The sequence below is a fragment of the Telmatherina bonti genome, assembly GCF_933228915.1.
Source record: "Telmatherina bonti genome assembly, chromosome: 23".
NCBI classification, from domain to species: domain Eukaryota; kingdom Metazoa; phylum Chordata; class Actinopteri; order Atheriniformes; family Telmatherinidae; genus Telmatherina; species Telmatherina bonti.
This window is the reverse complement of record NC_136632.1, coordinates 11029664-11048746: the sequence shown is the minus strand read 5'-3', so window position 1 is coordinate 11048746 and position 19083 is coordinate 11029664. Positions and strand designations below refer to the sequence as shown.

At 40.0% G+C, this 19083-nt stretch overlaps 1 protein-coding gene across 2 annotated transcripts in view; it reads right to left on the bottom strand.

Annotated features, from left to right (window-relative positions):
• Positions 1–19083, bottom strand: part of LOC306773437 (ELKS/Rab6-interacting/CAST family member 1-like) — a 164278-nt gene that overhangs the window by 130931 nt on the left and 14264 nt on the right. The gene's annotated exons all lie outside the window — the stretch shown is intronic.

The following is a 19083-nucleotide window of genomic DNA, read 5'->3' as shown; positions in this document are numbered from 1 at the left end:
TCAACACTAAATGTTGTGCACATCTTGTCACGCCCACGTGTTGGCCATAAAAGGTCAGGTGAACACCCCTGATAAATATTAATTGAGCTCATTTCCATGACGGTTCAGCAGGGAAAAAAGACAAAAAGAGGAATTTTTTGGAAAATGAGGAAGAAATTCTAATCGATGAGGTTGTAAAATGTGAAAATATTTTATCTGGGGGAGACGGGATGGACATCACCACCACCACCACACCGTGCTGGTTGTGGAGAACATAGTTCTGTTCTGCGCTCTGGGTTGGAAAAAGGAGTGAGCAGCCGCGACTTGTCAGTCACTTCCCTTTGGAAGGACTCCAGGGTCTCCATGCGCCATGTTCATCTGCAGGGACAGATATGCCACTGTGTGCCTTTACGCATTTGGGTGCATTTTATATCGGGGGAAACACCCCGATCAGCTTAATGATGGGCGACACATCATTTTAATGCAATTATTCATTTAGACTTTTATTATTATGGCAGCTTCTGTACGACTTATTGTGTGAAATGGTTTTTATAACACGTAGCACTGCTTTGTTTCAGAACAGATTTTAGTGGTTGATGTTTTACGTGGTGGAGGAACAATATCAAATGTGCGGGGTTTTTTTGTTTTTTGTTTTTTTGCAAATGCTGTTAATGTACGGCATTCTGCATAAAGGTTTATATTTGATTTTGAACAAATGTATCAAATTTCACACAATTTCTTTGGTTTTATTTTCTGCCTTTGGTGTCGCCGTTTCCCGTTTCTCCAGATTTTGTGCGTACGCCAGGGTCAGAGTTGGCGTGGAGGTAGGGACGTTTTACCGCCAAGTCGTGTTTTGATAAATCCCAAATATTGACTATAATTGTCGTACACCAGGTTTTGTGTGTGCGACAGCTTCGTAAATGAGGCCCCAGATCTCAATCCAACAGAGCATCTTTAACAGGAGATTCTCATCATGGATGTGCAGCAACTTTGTGATTCTTCATGTTAATGTGGAGCAAAATCTCTGAGGAATATTTCCAAAACCTTGTTGAATCTATGCTACCAACAATTAAGGCAGTTCTGAAGAAGACAGGGGGTCCAGCCCAGTGCTAGCAATGTGGACCCAATCTAATGAGAGTATAAATCCTAACATTTACTCATATTTTATCTCAAGTGTAAAAAAAACAATGTAAAAAAGATTGATTTAAATAAATGAGAGAAATAAGCAGTCAAACTTGGGTTTAAGGAGAAGTCCTCAAACATTCATTCATTCATTATTCTAACCGTTTTGTCCAATTAGGGGTTGTGGGGAAGCTGGAGCCTATCCCGGCAGTCTTAGGGCGAAAGGCAGGTACACCCTGGACAGCTCGCCAGTGCATCGCAGGAGACATCGAATAGTTGAAGCAGAAACATCCTTTGGAGTATCAGCTACAGACACACTGGCTACGTTTACATGATGTTTTTTAATTCGGAATTAATATTTTGGGATTAAAATGATTCTGAATTAAAATATTCTCCTACAAATTTACATGAAAACAATTATTCCAAATGAAGGTTTACATGAAACACATCCTCCTCTTTAGAGCAGCGGGTTGGGAAGGGTTCTGATTGGACAGAGGGTGCCTGTGACGTATGACGTTTACTGGAAATAAAGTTCACTTCCTGCTTCTTGTCTTTTCAGTCGTAACTTGTTAAAACTACATAATAAGTACCAGTTTCACCGCTATTTTTATTATAATTTTGAAGTACCAGCTCAACATCAGCATACTACTTGACTTTTTGCAGTAACTGAGAAGGAGAAGAAAGACAGACCACCGAACACAGGAGGCAAAACAACGTGTGTCATCAGGACAGGACAAGTTAACGAGCATGCGCAGAACGACCGGAATTAACTTAGAGTGGAATTAAAGTTTACATGACAGAGGAATTAAATAGCTTGGAATTAAAATGTGAATAAACCAGACACTTAGATCGGAATTAAGTTTGATTCCGAATAGAAATTTGCATCAGAAATTAAGTGTTTACATGGTCATTTTTAATAAGATTACAGCAGAATTAACTTTTATTTGGAATTAAGCAGAAATTAAAACTCCCATGTAAACGTAGCAACTAGATTAAACTTTAGATTTCATGTACATTTGTGTAAACACAGAGGACAATGAAAATGGTGATGTTGCGTGTTGCATCAACAGTCAGCTCAAATTTACTGTAAGATTACAGTAAGTACACAGTCTGGAGAAACACACTTTGTTTTTGTGCATTTGTTTACTTGCCAATGCCAGTCATATCATTCCAGCAAAGCAGCACAGCTTCAGTGCACAGGTACAGCAAAAGTATGAGCAAAAGTAATAACTAGCAAATATCCTGAAATAAGCAAAAGTTCACATGTTGCATAAAGGATGGATTCAATTAATACCTTATTTCTAGAGAAACTAATATACACAACTACAATTAAAAGGAAAAAGCTTGTGTTTTATGCACAAACCACCATAGAGCTCCTAAATGGTATGTTCCATACACATCAGAGTTAAAAAGAGCAGAGCGTGCAAGTTGAACCCAGAATCTCACAAACTACAAGCATTTTCCAGTCGTAACAAAAAATGTTTACAAGTTGTGACACTTCCCAAAGGGGCTAGCACAACTGTTTTCCTTTGTGGGTTATTTTCATGTAGTACATGATAAAAATAAAATCAATCTTGGGTTGCTTTTCTCTTCATGTCTGTTGGAAATTGTGTTATCTTGTGATTGCGTAGCTGCAGAATCAGAGAAATTGCGACTGAGGCTCAAAAGATAAAAGATTCCAGTACCTGAAGAAATAAAATAAATATCTTCAATATGAAATATGAGAACATGCAGTGTAATTAAATGGAGAAATATAGATGCAAACAAATTATTTGATTTCAGAGGAAAAACAACAGAAAGAGAGGGGTGGGGGGACTGTATCAGTTTGTGACTATAGAGACAAATTTTCCATTTGCTTGTCATCCCTCCCTCCGGCCACTGCTCATCTGTCGTTCGATATTAACCATCCTTTCGTTATTACTCCTCCGTCTCATCCCTCGCTTTTCTTTTTTTTTTTTGCTCTCGCTGGGTGAGTCATGCTTCCCCCCACTTCACAAACAGACACACAGTGACAGAAAAACGCATGCACACACATTTAGATGACTGCGAAAACAAGCAAAGTGCACGATAATGCCCACATGCGGAGATACACACATGCAGTGTCGGAGCCAGTGGTCATGCCGCGCGCGTGCACGCATGTTCGTGTGTGTGTGTGTGTGTGTGTGTGATGGCTGTGAGGAGTTTAAGAGCATCGCCCACTCAGGCATTAGACAACAGTCAGATTAACACACTCTCTTGTCTTTCTCTGAGGATAAAGGAAGGAAATAAAATTTAACAAAGCTGAGTGGTTGGAAGGAACAGAAGAATGAGAGCAAGATGATGGAAGATGCATATCAAATTGAAGAGGACAAAAATAAGTATGGCTAAAAGAGACGAAAGAGCAAACAAAGAAAAGATAAAAATATACGAGAAAGAAAAGGAGTAAGTTTAGAAGACACAAACCAGCAGATTGGTAGATTTTAGCAGAAGAGGGGGAGTGACCGCCCTGTAATTCTCTTCATTCCCCAACAACTCGACCCAGACTCACTCCTTATAAGGAAAGACATGGCTACCGCAGGGACACACTCACATAGAGAGAGGAAGTGTACAGAGCGAGAGGGTAAAACTTGAAAAAAATCGCAGCCTTGTGCAAAAAAAGGAGAGAAAACTGACGTTTCTCTCAGTTTCACATGGCTCTTGTCTCCGTTTCTTCCCACCAGAAACTCTGTGTCTGAAGCAGGGAGAAGTGTGTCACTGTCACAACATCTGAGTTAAAGTTTTATACAAGAACCCAAGCATGGAAGTCGGCCCCCATTTGCTCCTCTCTTTTCAGTGAAATCATCTCCGTGTGCATCTTGCTGGCCGTTGCTAATCCATACTGCCACCCTCCCCTCTGTCCATCTGCTTTTTCGTCCCCCGCTATCACTCCCTGTATTTACCTTATTCCCTTTTTCTCTCCCTCTTCATCCTGGCTGAGTAAACACACAGGTTTGAGGACCATCTGTTACCGATGAGCATTCATGTGTGAAACGCACACACACACACACACATGCATACAAAACACTCCCAACACACAGAGATGCACCCGCTAAAAGTCTGGGACGATAAAAGCGATAAATAAATCATCAGTTTTTTATCTTTTTTTCTACTTCAGAAAGAAGACACAAAAAGGGAATGTAGGCAAAAACCAGGGTATGCAAAATGAAAAAAAAAAAAAAAAGCTCACGAACAGAAACTCAAACAGGAGAGAAATAATGAGTCATAGTTCCACAAGCAGAAGATGGAAAGAGGCGCAGACAGCAGGGAACAGAGGGAGGGAGGCAAGACAGAGATATGATTGTTTAGGCATTGTGTAAGAAAAAAAAAAGACTTTTTAAAACTTTGCTGAGCCTGCTTGCTGCCTTTTCTGGGAATCTACAAGTAATATTGGGTTGGCTGGGTTAAAGAAATATTCATACAGACAAGATCTTATTTTGTCACTTTACACTATCACTTCTGCCAGAAATAATAACTTTACAGGCCTCTTCTGAAGCTAATTAGTAAAATCTAAATCAGATATGCAAGAAACACAATTACACAACCAAACCACAAAACTTGTTAAAAGTCATGTGGATCAGGAAGCAAGTGTTGAAATTGCTGTCCAGCTAGTTTCTCTTTGAGGTCCTGAACCATACATAAGGACTGCAATGAAATGATATTTTAAGCATTAATATACTGAAAACATGTCAGTGAGGTGCTGAAGGTGGCAGCTTCATAAGATTAATGTTGACACTGCACACCTGTATTCATTTCAGAATATAAAATTACAGTTGGAGCTGTCTGTGTGGACTTGTTCAGGTTGTTTATGTCTCAGAGGTAAACTCTTCATAAATTTATCAGCATGAACACTGACACACCTATAGTTCTAGCTGGCTTTCATCATACTTAACATCCCACCTTAAATGGGATTTACCAATAGTATACCTGCTGGATTTACCAATAGTATACCTGCTTACTGATTACTAGAGATGTCTTATATTAGGGCTGAGCAATATGACCAAAATCTCATATGCCGACATAGCTCATTTTATATCCCCATAACGATGTACACAACAATGCAAAATTGTTTGTATAATTTTGTGTCAGTCATCAGTTTCTTGTCAGATGTGCTTGGCAACGGTAGCAGTGATCTCCTTCCATCTGTGGGAACTATGGCCGTTTGGCGTTTCATGGGGAAACACCTGATGCAGCGTCCTGAGTTTACTATGAGCTCTTCGCCGCTACTTGACGCTGCATTTGTGGCTTTTGCTCAGTGACTCTCTGTATTCTTTGTCCTGATTCTTGCACAGGTGATAAAATGAGTTAGTTGTGTTGGAGTCTGTTGTTGGGACTGTGAGCTAGTCTGTTGTCGGTTCCATGTCGGTCTTTTTATATCCAAACTGCATCAATGCAATAGAACTTTCCCCTCTCTCGGGAACAAGCTCATCGGTTTTGGTTGATTGGTCATCCTTTAATGAACTATCCTTCTCTGAAACACGTATGCTACCATCTTTTTCCATGTTTGTTTATGTATTGCAGCATGCATGTCGTAAAGCGCATCTTGACGTAAAATACTGCAGTACAGCACCTTATCCTGGCGTAAACAATAGAACCTCATATGAAACAATAGACATTTTCTATTATCCAAAGGATATATATCGTCATACCGCCCTGCCCTATCTGATATTATCGGCCGGTATTGGCATAAAAATGCAATTTCAGAAATTATTGTTATTGGCTTTTGATGTTTTAATGAAACATATTGTATATCAAACTGTTCAGCAATGTCTCATGTAACTCAAAATGACTAAATATAACAGACATCATCTTTAGTTTTCCAAATATATTTTTTGTTTTTTTGGCACAACTTCCATCAAATATATTGTTTCAATTTATATTGGTATTGGAAATTAAGAGTTTGAACAAATTTATTATATCGGATGTCGGTAAAAAAAAAAGCAAATATCGAACATTCCTACAGATTACATATAGAAAGGAACACCTTTAAATTGTTAAAAAAAACACAGAAAAGATCATCTGAGGGGTTGTTTTTTTTTTTTTAATTCCCTGACAATAGATCTTTTGAGCTCTGTGGTGTTGACTGCACTTCCTCTACACAGACGTTCTCCGGTACCAAAAATAAGGGAGGCTGTAGCTCTACAGGAAAAGTTTGATCATCACAAGGTTTGTTGGTTTGATCCCCTGGCTTACACAGACAGTCCTTGTGCAGGACACAGATATCCAAATTGCCTCCAATATATTCATGTATGACAGTTAAAAAGTTATAATATTTTACATGATCAACAACAGTCAATTTAACATTTAATAACTGGGAGGTTTATGGGAGGTTTGGAGTCACACATGAAGACTCTTCAGTAGGTGGGTTTACATTGATCCTAATGTTCTGAATAAAACTGGTTTAGAAGACCAAACTGAATTAAAATTCTCCATATGAACACCTCAATCAGGATAAACTGGCTTGAAACAAAATGGAGTTTCATTTAGTGTCAAAGGGGAAGATTAATCTGCTTCCCAGACTGATTAAAAGTAGATTCTCCACACATGAAAGTGTATTCAGATCAGTGTATTAGCCAGCTGACTTGATGTAATTTGTGAGCAGTGTACTGTTAAACAATGACTCATAATCACAAGTAAACACTCATAAATATGTCTAATATCACAGATGACAAAATGTCCAAGAAGACAACAAAGTTTGAGATGGAAAAAAGATGGAACTGGAAGAACTGGTTGAACCATAGACTGAATATAAAAGATTGACGCAGCCTCTGTGACGTCACCCATAGGTTTCTGAAGAGCTGAATTAAGGCTCATTGGGCGGTTCCTATCGTTGCCATCTTGGCAAAGCGGTAGAGCGAAAAGGGAGCTGGCCATGGTTTTGAATGATTGACATCTATCAATTTCTGACCTACCTGTTGCTAAGAGCTAACTGAACTTATCAGATAACTAACCAGCTGACCAGATAACGGAGGTAAGGAGCTAAAACTAGGTCACACCGGCTAAAGAACGGGTTTTGCTACATTCTGCTTTCTTGTAGCCGAATATACCTTTCAATCAAAAGGACACGCCCTAATTATGCTCAATTTTGAGATGTGAAGTTGGAGTTTTTAACATTGGACTCTATGGGGAGCCTCTAATGGATGAGGGTTTTTTCAGCACTTAACTTTCAACAGCCGGAGCTTTGGGTATAACCTTTAAGGCTATGCTCACTGCTCCCCAGCGTGTCTCCGGGTGGGGGGGTGCCCTCGGTGGGGGTAGGGACGGTGGACCTTTGGTCTGGGTTCCCCTTCTGCCGCCCCCCCTTCCTTGTCTTCCTGCCGCCCTTTGCATGTGGCGGGTTGGTGCCTCCTGGGGCCAGCGGTGGCTCCTTGATTAGTGTTGGTGAGGGCTCTGGCTTTTGGGGCGGCTGCTCCTGCTTGTCCTGGCCCTCGGTGGCCCTGGGAGTGGGGGCATGCCTAGTGCCGATGGCGGCTCACTTTCTGGAGAGAGGTTCGCTTCCCTCTGGTCATAAATCCCCTTCCCCTTCCCCTTCCCCGCTCTCCACCACACACAGACAGGGTGTTGGGAGGTGTGCACATTGTGCTGGGTGGTGAGAGAGGCTATGAAGGTGGTCTTGATCATTGCACCCAGTACTGGCCCAGCTCCCAGTTTTAATTACACTTAGTCACCATTTCACAAAAAAACACACTGACAACTCATGGACATGTTTTGGGAGGCAGGCCATGCAGTGTATGGTGGGCGGGGCTGCTTAGACAGTCCCTCTCCCAACACGGTGGGGTTACTGCCACTCAATTTTGTGGGGGTGTCTTGTGCCCGGGAAGCGCGGCTGGTGCACTGGGGTGCAGCCTGACTGCCACTCGGCGGAGGTCCGGGTATCCTGGTTTTCCATTGGTGTGGGCTGGGCCCTCTGCCCTCGGGGGTGGGGGGGTTGCCTTCGGGCTCTTGGGGCCCTGGGGCCCACGCTCTGTCCGCCCTGGGTGGCCGGCGCCCGGCGGGGCCGGTTCTTGCAGGTCTGGGCCCGCTGGGGCCTGTTCCCCCTGACTGCGGGGGACTCCGGCTGGGGCTCCCCTCCAACGCCTCCTGGATGGGTCCATGGTTGGCTCTGGAGTGGGGTGGTTGGATCCTGTGCTTGGGGGTGGCTGCCGGCTACCTGAGTCCCGGGGTCTTCCTGGCCTGCTTCTTGCCTTTGTGTGAGCGGGGTCACATTGGCATGATCACTCTGCTCTGAACACGTTCCACTCTGCATGTTCTGCACGTGACACAGTCACAGGTTTATCCACTAACAGCAGCTAGTTTTCCTTGTCTCCCATTAATATTTAACCCAACAGTTTTTGGTGCTCCTGTCACTTGATAGCTTAGTCCTCCACAGGGGGACTGTGGATCGGCCTGTTTGTGTATATGTGTGTGAATGTGTATATACATGCGTTTATATAGATGAATACGTATATATGCATATGTTCATGAAAATGTCTGTTTTTTTTTTCTTTCTCTCTCTCTCTTTCTCTCTTTTTTCCTCTCTCGCTCTCTATGAGGTGTTTTCTTTCTCTTTCCCTTTGTCTTTCTGTCTCTCTTCTATCTTCTCCGGTCTGGTCCAGCAGTAGAAACTCTGTATTACAATTATACAAAATAAATAAAGATATAACATAAGAATCCAGAAAATCAAGAGGATCATCATACCAGTAATGCTCCCCTTGGCAAAGTAAAGTTGCTCAGCAGAACACAGCATCCAGACCATTATTCTGCTTGCTTAAATGCTGGACAAGACACAAATTTAAAAAAAAGGCTATGCTCACTGCTAATACTCCACATCAATCTCTAACATATTTCTTACCCTATAAATGATCTGAAACTTGTTCTTATGTCCTCATATCTCTGATCAAGTGATATCACAACAGTGAAATGTAATAAAAACCAATAAAACTGGGACTTAAATTTTATTTTTGTTGGCCTAAAGCACAACAAGGATCACATATCAACATGAGGAACAAGTGCAGCCAAATTTTAATGACAAAAAATCTTGCAGAATCCCCTGTATGTGCCTATGGATTAGTATGTTCAGCTTTTTCTCTACGACTCGCTCCATGCCCCCCCCACCCCGCCCCACCAATGCTTTTGTGAGTTACATCCAGGGTTCAGTTTGAAACAAGAGAGTTGAGCTGTAATATTGATCTAAAAGTCAACACAGCAGAGTTCAGATTAAATGTCTGAGACTTTCACATTTAATCCAGAAAATGCGATGACTAGAGTAAATGGCTCAGATAAAAGGAAATCAGCATAAGTGAAGTCCTGCTTTACCTTTATTCCACCACCTACTCTTCCCTTTGTGTCAGTGTATTGCTTCTATCTTTTCATCCACCCTCTTCTCTCCTGTCACACCAACATCTATCAATCTTTCTGTTACTCAACATTTTATCTGCATCTTCAGCTCAGCTTGTCTGCATCATCAGTTCATCCCTCCTCCCTCCACCTGGCACTTCTCCCCAGCTTTCCAGCTTGATCCATCATCCGCTCTGCTGATTTACTCCTTCTTCCACTCAACATTTTACACATCTTTACATCTCAATCCATCTTCCTGCTCCATTATTCACTAGTAGCCGCCGTGTTTTTTTTTTTTTGTTTTGTTTTTCCAGGTCTATACAGACTGCTGGCCAGCTGGCACAGAAACTCTAGCGGGCAACATTTTTCTTTTCTGTACAATAAATAGAAATTTAATGCATTAAGCAAGTGGAAACATACATTTCTATTGGATTGGAACTTGTTTGAATCTGTGCAGACAGTCTCAAAGCCAGCATGGAGTAATGAAATTAAAATCACAAGATGCTCAATTGAAAAGTCGATTTAATAACATTAAGTGCTCCGCAGCGTTTATAAGTCTTTACTCAGTCAGCAAAGAGCATGATCTAAAGTGTCTTTACTGTTTCTGTCAGCTTTTTAAGCTGGTTCTTTTGTTGGGTCAGTTCCAATAAAACAAGTAAATGCCTGCTTTTAGATGTGATGATGTAAACTCGTAAAAGAACCCAAAAATGTCATATCAGTGCTCATTGTGTACTTTAGTTATTCCTAAATTTTTTACTGTTGATTCTTATTGGTGATAAAACACAGGTGACCTGAATCAGCTGATGAAAGTAAAGCTAGGCAGGTTGGGTAAAAGGCAAGAACAGGATCTAAGAGCATGGTATAAATGTCCAGGTTCAATCAAGCTAAATCAGAATGGAAGAGCAAAGTTCCTCCCCAACCGAGTGACTCTGAAAATTATTCCATTATGAATTTCACTCAGACTGACATGAATACTTGTATTTAAAAATCTGGTTTTAATTGTACAAAAATAATTATTTGTTTTTTCCCAACACCATGTACAGGCAGTTCTTGGTTTACAAACTAGTTTCTTTTCTACGCTGCAGCATAACCCAAAATTCTGCATAATTCAGATTTTTACCCTTAAATACCCTTTAATACACCCTTAATCACTTAATAACAAACTAAATACACATATTATGCATTACATTAATGGAAAAATAGACATTTAAATTAAAATAAAATAAAAATACATGCACTGAAGCATCATCTTAGCCTTTGCATCATAAGCAAGAGCTTATATGGAACCTCATAACTTTTTAAATTTACATTTATGTAATGAGCATCGTAAGTCGAAATGATGTTAGTCGAGAAGCGCGTACCCAAGGACTGCCTGTAAACATATTTAGGAACACTTCCCCCTACCTGCCTCTGAGCTCTACTCAGCAGTGGCACTGGTAATATGACACATATTTTTGCATCTTGAATTCTGCCTCAGTCGGCTTCCTGTCCTGCATTTTCTTCGCTGATTTTTCTGAACGTCTTTCCTCTGCCATTAAAACTCTCGTGCTTTTCTTTTACTGTTTGATTCATGGAAATGGGCTAACGCATTAATCTCTAAAGATTCTCAGAAAGGAATTAATATTAATAGTCACCCCATTTTCTAAGTGTATACTTGGTTTATCAAAAACAATTACTGTCTTGAATTTGGTTGAGTAAATCTGGTAAATCTTTATATATTTCAAATGCCAACACTGAGAATACATCATCTTTTTAACTAATAACAATGATTATTTATTCAAGTTAAAATTAGACAAAATGTTTTTATTGACCTGAGTGTTTTTCAAGGCAGCTGGTTTGGTATTTTCTTAAAAGGAGATTAACTTTAAATTACCTGAAAACTTTTGCAGATGATTAAAGCATTTACTTCGCAGAGATGCAACAGACCAGAGCTCTGCTGACGTCATTCATTTACGTATTAACCTGAAGGCCTCATTTATATCCATGTTCATTCAGCGGAAAATACACTCGAGTGCCAGTTTGTGTTTCCCATCTCATCAAATCCTAATAATAAAAAACTGCCCCGATGCAACGGGTGCTGTGTTCACCTGTCTCTCTGAATTAACATCTCATTTATACACACAGGATTTTACAAGAGATAAAATTGAACCTTCTTGCTGATGTCAAGCTGGTATAAGTGTGCTGTTAAAGACACTACATGCTGTTAAATAAAATCTTTGAATAAAACAAATACTCTGACAAGGTCTTATGTTGCTATGGAAGTGAAGCTTTACTTCCCTTTTTACAGTGGCAGACACAAACATACACACACAGGTCCATTTCCCACCAGCACCTAGACTATTAGGTTAAATAATTGAAGAGAATGAAAACAATGCAACACAAAGAACAACAACCAATGGCAACAGTGCACCTTTTAAAAAGACACACACACACACACACACACACACACACACACACACACACACACACACACACACACACACACACACACACACACACAAACAACATCTAAAAAAAACTCTGCTAAGTACCTTCCTTTTCCACAAAACACACGTATTGTCTCATCCTAACAAAATCAACTGTTAAAAGGCATCCTTTGCTAGAAGTACTTGTGTGTACATATACGTACGTCTGCACCCATGTGTGCACAACACACAGACACTTATGTATATAAAACATGACACATGGCAACAAGGACAAATATACCCTCTTGGTGACATCTCTCGAGCTGCATACAAGCAATTAAACATAAAAACGACCAAAACAAGCAAATACACATGCAATCTGAAGTCTGACTTGATGCCTAAATATAAATATTAACAATGCACACAACCCCTATAAACATATACAGAGTGGTCCTCCTATAATTATGTCTCACACACACATTCACACTCACGTCATGTGGCTCGCCTGGAGTACAGTAGATGATAGATTGCATCCAGCAGTTGCAGAAACGGACAGAGTGGTTTTTGTTCAGCTGGTTTGATTTAGTGCAGAAAAGAGTTCAAGAGGCATGCACTCTGAGAGCAAAACTCCACGTTATCGTTCAGAGGGTAAGGCGTCAAATGGAAGCTAAAACTTAGACGTCATGGTTACAACCATCTATCCTTATTTCTGGAGTTGTAGCTGTTTATTTATTTTACGTAAACTGGATGAGTACGAGAGAGAAAGTCAGGCAAAACCCTGTTTTGTGTAAGAGAAGAAATTAAGAAAAGGAGGAGAAGGAAGGAGTGAAAGTGTAGTCAGCAACGCTTTCCTTGAGCATTCCAAGCATTCCTTCAACTCTTTTTTTTTTTTTTTTTTCTGAATTTCCTTCTTTATTCACCAAATATTCCTCCTCCCGACTGAGATCACAGAGGTGGAACAAATCGGGTGAACACTTTCACACACTTGCTCATGACGAGTGGAAAAAAATCCCATTCTGGACAGTGCACTGGAAGTGACAGTAAACACAGACAAGATGGAAAAAAGGGGGCATCTGTGTACAGATCAGGAGAGTTGTTGGACTAGTGTGTGCCTGCTCTATTCAGGAGAGTTCTGGGGCAAAGCGGCTCCACGGGCCCAGATGGAGAATGGCAAGAGAAAGGGAGGAAGGGGGAAGTGTGTAGTAGAGAAAAAGCTTGGTGGCAGGAGGGATTTGATGAAACAGAGACCAACCAGAATGAGACAAAGGGTGATATAACAACAAAGTAAAAGGTATGATAAGGGAAAATAACTGGATGTGAGTGAGCAGGAGCAAGCAAAACAAAAAAGGAAATCGTAGTGCAGAAGGTGAGGCTGTTTTAAAGCTTGGCAGGGGTGTAATAAAACTGCACCCCATTTAAATGTGACTGAAAGCATGTCCGTTTCCTGCTCAAATGAAACTCACTCACTGCTCACTTCCCCTTAAAGGAAAATCCACCACCTTTCTCTGTGGTGCTTTATAGTTTTAAATAACCAACAATTTAAGCTGTCCGGTTCAACCTGTTCAAATGCAAAGGTAACTCGTGAAACAAATCAACACAGCTAACAAATACCTGAAAACAAACCTTTCAACTACTCAATTATTGCTAAACAATTATTCTTATCATATCGTCAACCTGTGTGGTCATTTATTTCAAAATGTTGTGATTTTATTAAATAGGAATATTTATACCATGACCAATTCTAACACAGACTAGCATGCATTATTTTTGTATATACTCACACATAGTTCAAGTTAAATCACTGTTATATCAATCCGTTACATGCGTCACCATAGCAACGCATTAATCAACTGATGCAGATAAGCTGGTTTTTGACAGGTGAATGAGAGATACGCGCTGTAGCTTGATAACGACTGTTTAGCATTAAAACTACATCAAGGCCAACATAAAATAGTTCCTATAGCTTTAGCATATTTAGCAAGTTTTGTAAAAAAGACATAAGCATTTGTTAGAAATTTTTTTACTGTATGGGACCATGGTAAAAGCAGATAAAACAACTCGGATCCGTGCATTTCACAGTTTTAATGCACTTTGCTGCACATCGTGGTGTTCTAGACTCTGCATCGTGCATTAAACCCTGTAATGCATGACTTCTTGTTGTTTAATCCTTATGTATGAGTGTTACAACATTTTCTCACAGCAGTCTGACAGTTTCTGGGCTGCTAATTAAGAAATAACAAGGTTGTCAGAGTTCTGAAGTGAACGAGGGTGTAGATGAATGGTTGACTCCACAGACATAGAACTGGCGGCTTCTCCTGTCATATGGAGACATTTTCTTTCAAGCTAACAACTGAACAGAGACAGTTACTGTGCAAGAGCTGCAAAATTCAAGTTGCTATAGAACACAATACAACAAGTTAACATCAGCGTCTCGGACAGAGCAAAAGGAAAGAATCCATGACAGCGATAAACACGCAGAGAGATGGCCAACATGAGTCAGCTGAAGCTGAAATACAATCAGTGTGGTGTCTGTGGGTGTCAAACTATATGACAAATCTTCACATCTTCTTAACAAGCTGGTAACTTTAGGTGGATAAAATGACATTTTCATGTCACGTTTACTTCTCAGAGGTTAAACAAAGTATGTCTTACTGAGATGTCTGTGTGGTTTAGTCCTCCCAATAAATCTTGTATATTTGTAGGTTCTAATTTTTCGATTCATTTTATTTTGTTTGACTGATGAAAAAATAAGACTCCAGGAAAAAAATCAATGTTTGTAAGTCAGCATTATCAGTATTGTGTCTCATTTTTTCTTGATAACCCAACAAGGTGAATCATGATCCCATTTGTTTATCATATCATAATCACATATCCCAGTACTCACTTTAATAAAGGAAATATCACTTTTCCCAGTGTCATGCAGCCCTTTACTCCAGTGTATTTAGTCTCAATTACATGGCAACATAAGCAGCTTGCTTTATTAGACTTGTCAGGGATTTTGTTTCTGGGTAGTGACTTTTAAATCTGTATAATGTAGCTAGTGCTGCCACCATTAGAAAAAATGAGAGCATATGCAATTTTTGTCAAAGCACAGATCTGCGTGGCTCTTTAGAGCTGTACGTTTAAGACAACCCGACAGACTTGCCAGCCTCCAAAAACTGGAGCTGACACAACAACGCATCATCTGAATGTTGATTTTAAGATCAATGGAATAATATCACATAAAATAAAATAAGCTTAAAGCCATGTAAAAAAAAAAAAAAAGAAAAAGAGCACAGCCTATTTTTAATAGGTTTTTACTATCAGGACATAATCAGTAACGCCTGCAAGCTGAATGAGGGTGTAACGTTAGTTTTCACATATCTGCATGTTTATTATCAATAAAAACTACAGACATATATTAATGTGACAATATTACACACCATTATGTAAAATTAATGGGATCTCCTATCTATAAACATGGGATTAAAAATGTTTTTTGACCTTTTTCTGTTAGTTTACAGTGACACATTGAAATCAGAGAGGGAAAAATACAAAGGAGTGCGGAAAAGAGAAAAGAAAGAAGCGGAAAAGATAAAGGCAGAAGCTGGTGGAAGAGATATAAAGAAAGGGAGCCGAGTATAAAGGAGGAGGTGAGCATGAGAGGAAAAGAAGTACAGAGGGCGGAAGAGCCTTCCTCTGTGGGAGTGTGAGTCAGTGTATGTGGGTGTGTCCGGGTAAACATGTCTTTAAATTACTAGAAGGCTACACCTTGGCTTGAAAATTCCTAATATAAGCTCTCTATCAGATAAACACTTATGGAGAATTATGTTAATGGCAGCTAAGAAAACCTTTACTTGAAAAAAATGGATGTACCTAGAATTCAAGAACTGTAAAATACGGTTTACCAGATATTGTCATGGAGAAGCTGACTATGTCTTTCCAGCTTCAAAGTCATCAATTTGACCACGTCTGGCTCAAATGAGCCCCATATATTAGAGACTTAAGCTTGTTACATGCTCCACGAGAAGCAAGAACTGTGTTCTTGCTCTCCTGCCTGCAAGAACAAGAAAAAAATTCTCTTTCGTCAGGTCCATTCATACTCCACGAGAAGCTTCGTCTCCAACGGGGAGGGATCACTGCAGGCGCTGATGTATGCTTTTATGTGCAATAAACCCAGTTGTTTCATAATGAACTACAAAAGCACTCGGAGAGTGCAAACCTCCGCCACGGTCTTTACAAAGATCCTGGATCCAAATGGTGATCCAAATCACCTCCAAAATAAATCAGTTGTTCTTTTTCATATTTCCAACAACTCCTGAAAATGTCTTTAAAATCCGTCCATAACTTTTTTTGAACACAAACAGACGAAGAGACAGATAAACGTATGTAAAATCATAACCTCCTTGGCGTAGGTAACAAGCAACTTTGACCGTGGCAGGGCTGAAAAATGTTGCAAACATTTCACAGCCAGTATGAATCACCTGTATGAACATACATGTTACAAACGGCAACTTCCACAACTTTACAATGACATGAAAAGTGACATACTGAAGGCGATCAAAGGCATTCAATTTTTCCATTCCACCTCTGTTCAAGTACAAACATGTCCCCTTATATGAGCTTGACCATCGTCTATGTTCTGTGTTACATTGTGTTTAGAGACCATATTTTCCAGATAACAACATTGCCAAAACTCCTGGAGAAATCTTGACATGTTTAAGCAGACTGGGGACTGGATGAGTCTAGCCTTCACATCGAGATAAATGTTCTTTAGAAACTAAAGTACGTTGATATTTGAAAGGGAGAAATTTGCATTATTATGGCTTTATTGTTATTTTAGTTGAAAATGGTCTAGAAATGACAACAATAATCGCTTACCATAATATTATTGTCTATCGCAATCATTTCTGAGGCAATTAATCGCAAGGCAAAATTTGTTACCATGACAGGCCTACGACCAATCACACGACACTTCTTAAGTTTGTTCCATAATCCACGAGAAGCAAGAACTGAGTTCTTGTTCTCGAGGCTGCAAGAACAAGAAAAAACGTCTTGTTCATCAGGTCCATACATACTCCACGAGAAGCAGGTCTGCAGCGGGGAGGGATCACTGCGGGGGGCAGATGTCTGCGTTATGTGCAATGAACCCGGTTGTTACATCCCCTGAGGAGGTTATGTTTTTCCCGGCATCTTGTTGCTCAAGATAACTCAAAAGGTTACGAATGGAATTTTATAAAAATTTCAAGAGTTGTTGGAAATGTAAAAATGAAGAACTGATTAAATTTTGGTAGTGATCCGGATCACCGTCTGGATCCAGGAATGTTTTAAAAGGATTCTTGAACATTGTGCTTGGCGGAGGTTTCCGCTCTCCGAGTACTTTTCTAGTTTCATATTTAACAAGCAACTTTGTCCGCGGCAGGGCGGTTCGTGCACGCGGCTGGGTCCGACTGTTTTAATGCCACATGTAAAATTGTTCCTACTTTCTCACCACCTCGATCAGCTGTTTTATCAAAACAATCCGTTTTACCTGCAACAGCAAAAACGCGGAAGCGGCAACTCCACTTCATTCTTTCTCCATGTTAACCACGCCCACCTCAAATGTCCGACCAATCACACGATACTTCTCGGAGTCTTGCAAGAAAAAAGTTCTGCCAGCCCGGTGTGTCAAGAACTGTCTTCAAACACGTCCACCAGAACAATATGACGTCATTTTCTTCTCGGAGCCTTGAGAACAAGAAAAAAGTTCTCGCTTCTCGTGGAGTATGTAACAAGCTTTAGAGCGCCGCAAGAAAAAACTTCAGCCAGCCTGATGTGTCAAAAGTTGTCTTCAAACACGTCCGTGAGAACAAAATGACCTACGTCATTTTCTTCTCGGGGCCTCGAGAACAAGAAAAGAGTTCTCGCTTCTCGTGGAGTATGTAACAGGCTACAGAAGGGAATTTGTTTGAATGATATACATAATATCATAAAGGTAGTTAGAAGGTATTAAGATGGCACCACTTGTCCAATTGTTCATATTTGCTCATTTTATTGCTGTTGATATATATTTTATCTATCTTTTGTAGAAAAAAGGGAAAAGAAAGAAAGAAGAAGCAGATAGGACTTGGAGAAACAATCTTCTGAGACTGTTTAGCTCTAATAATGATTAGTGATGTTTATATAGCCAGGCTGCTTATGAATAAATGATGTGTACAGAGGTTCTGCTCTATCGGACAGTTGCATTGCTCCCAATGTGAATGATCTGTGCAAGAACAAAAATAAAATTATTTTAAAAAGTTGCTAGAAGACAACTTCATTCAATTTCTAATACCAAACCAACGTCAAAGACAGAAGATGTCAGAGGAAAGAGAGCATGCGATGGCCAAGAACAAATAAAATAGGACACAAAAGAAAGCAAAGAGGCTGAAGTGCACAGGGAAGAGGTTAAATGGATCAAGAGAAACAGCACAAAATATTTCCCAACATCAGAGATGAGAAAGTGTTCTTACATGTTGTAACATGAGTTCAATAATGGTTACATCACACACAGGAAAGTGAGAGCAAGTGTCCAAACCACAAGGATCTGGCTGCAGGCCAGGTACATCATAGATTAATCAATGCATCATCTGTTCCTTTGTTCATTTGATCAATTCTTACTGAAGTCATCATTTTTAATTTACATGCAAAAAAAGACAAAGAAACTCAGAGATTTACGGCTGCCTATCTGCAGGCTCGTGCATTCTGCAATCTTTCCCACACACATTAAACTGATGAAATACTCACTCTGCATGATTTCATATCTGGTTCCACAACATGGACTTTTCCCCACTTTGATTCCATAAAGAATTAACTTTGGAGTTTTAGAAGCAGCTGAAAATCAAAACATTGTGCTTGTAGAGGCAAACATATGTGAAAGACCTAAATATAATTGTATTTTCCTTTATACTAAACACAAAGGCCGATTTCTCTGCTTGTTTCACGATGATGATGTGGGACACGAGGCACTGAAAAGCCAGGAGTGTGTATGTGTGCATGTCATCTCTTGTATAATGTTTCAGCTTACTGCCAGACTAACTGAATCTCTCCATCATCCAGATGGCTGCAGCACCAACAGACAGCTGGGGGTCCCCGACCAGGCAGCCTGCTTTATCTGTAAGTCTTACAGCAGTGAGATGAGTCCACCACAAAAGTCCATTAAACTATCCAGACATACTCCTTGAGGCCATGAATTTTACAGACAGAACTGAACACAACAACTTAATCATAAGTGTGTAAGGTTTACAGC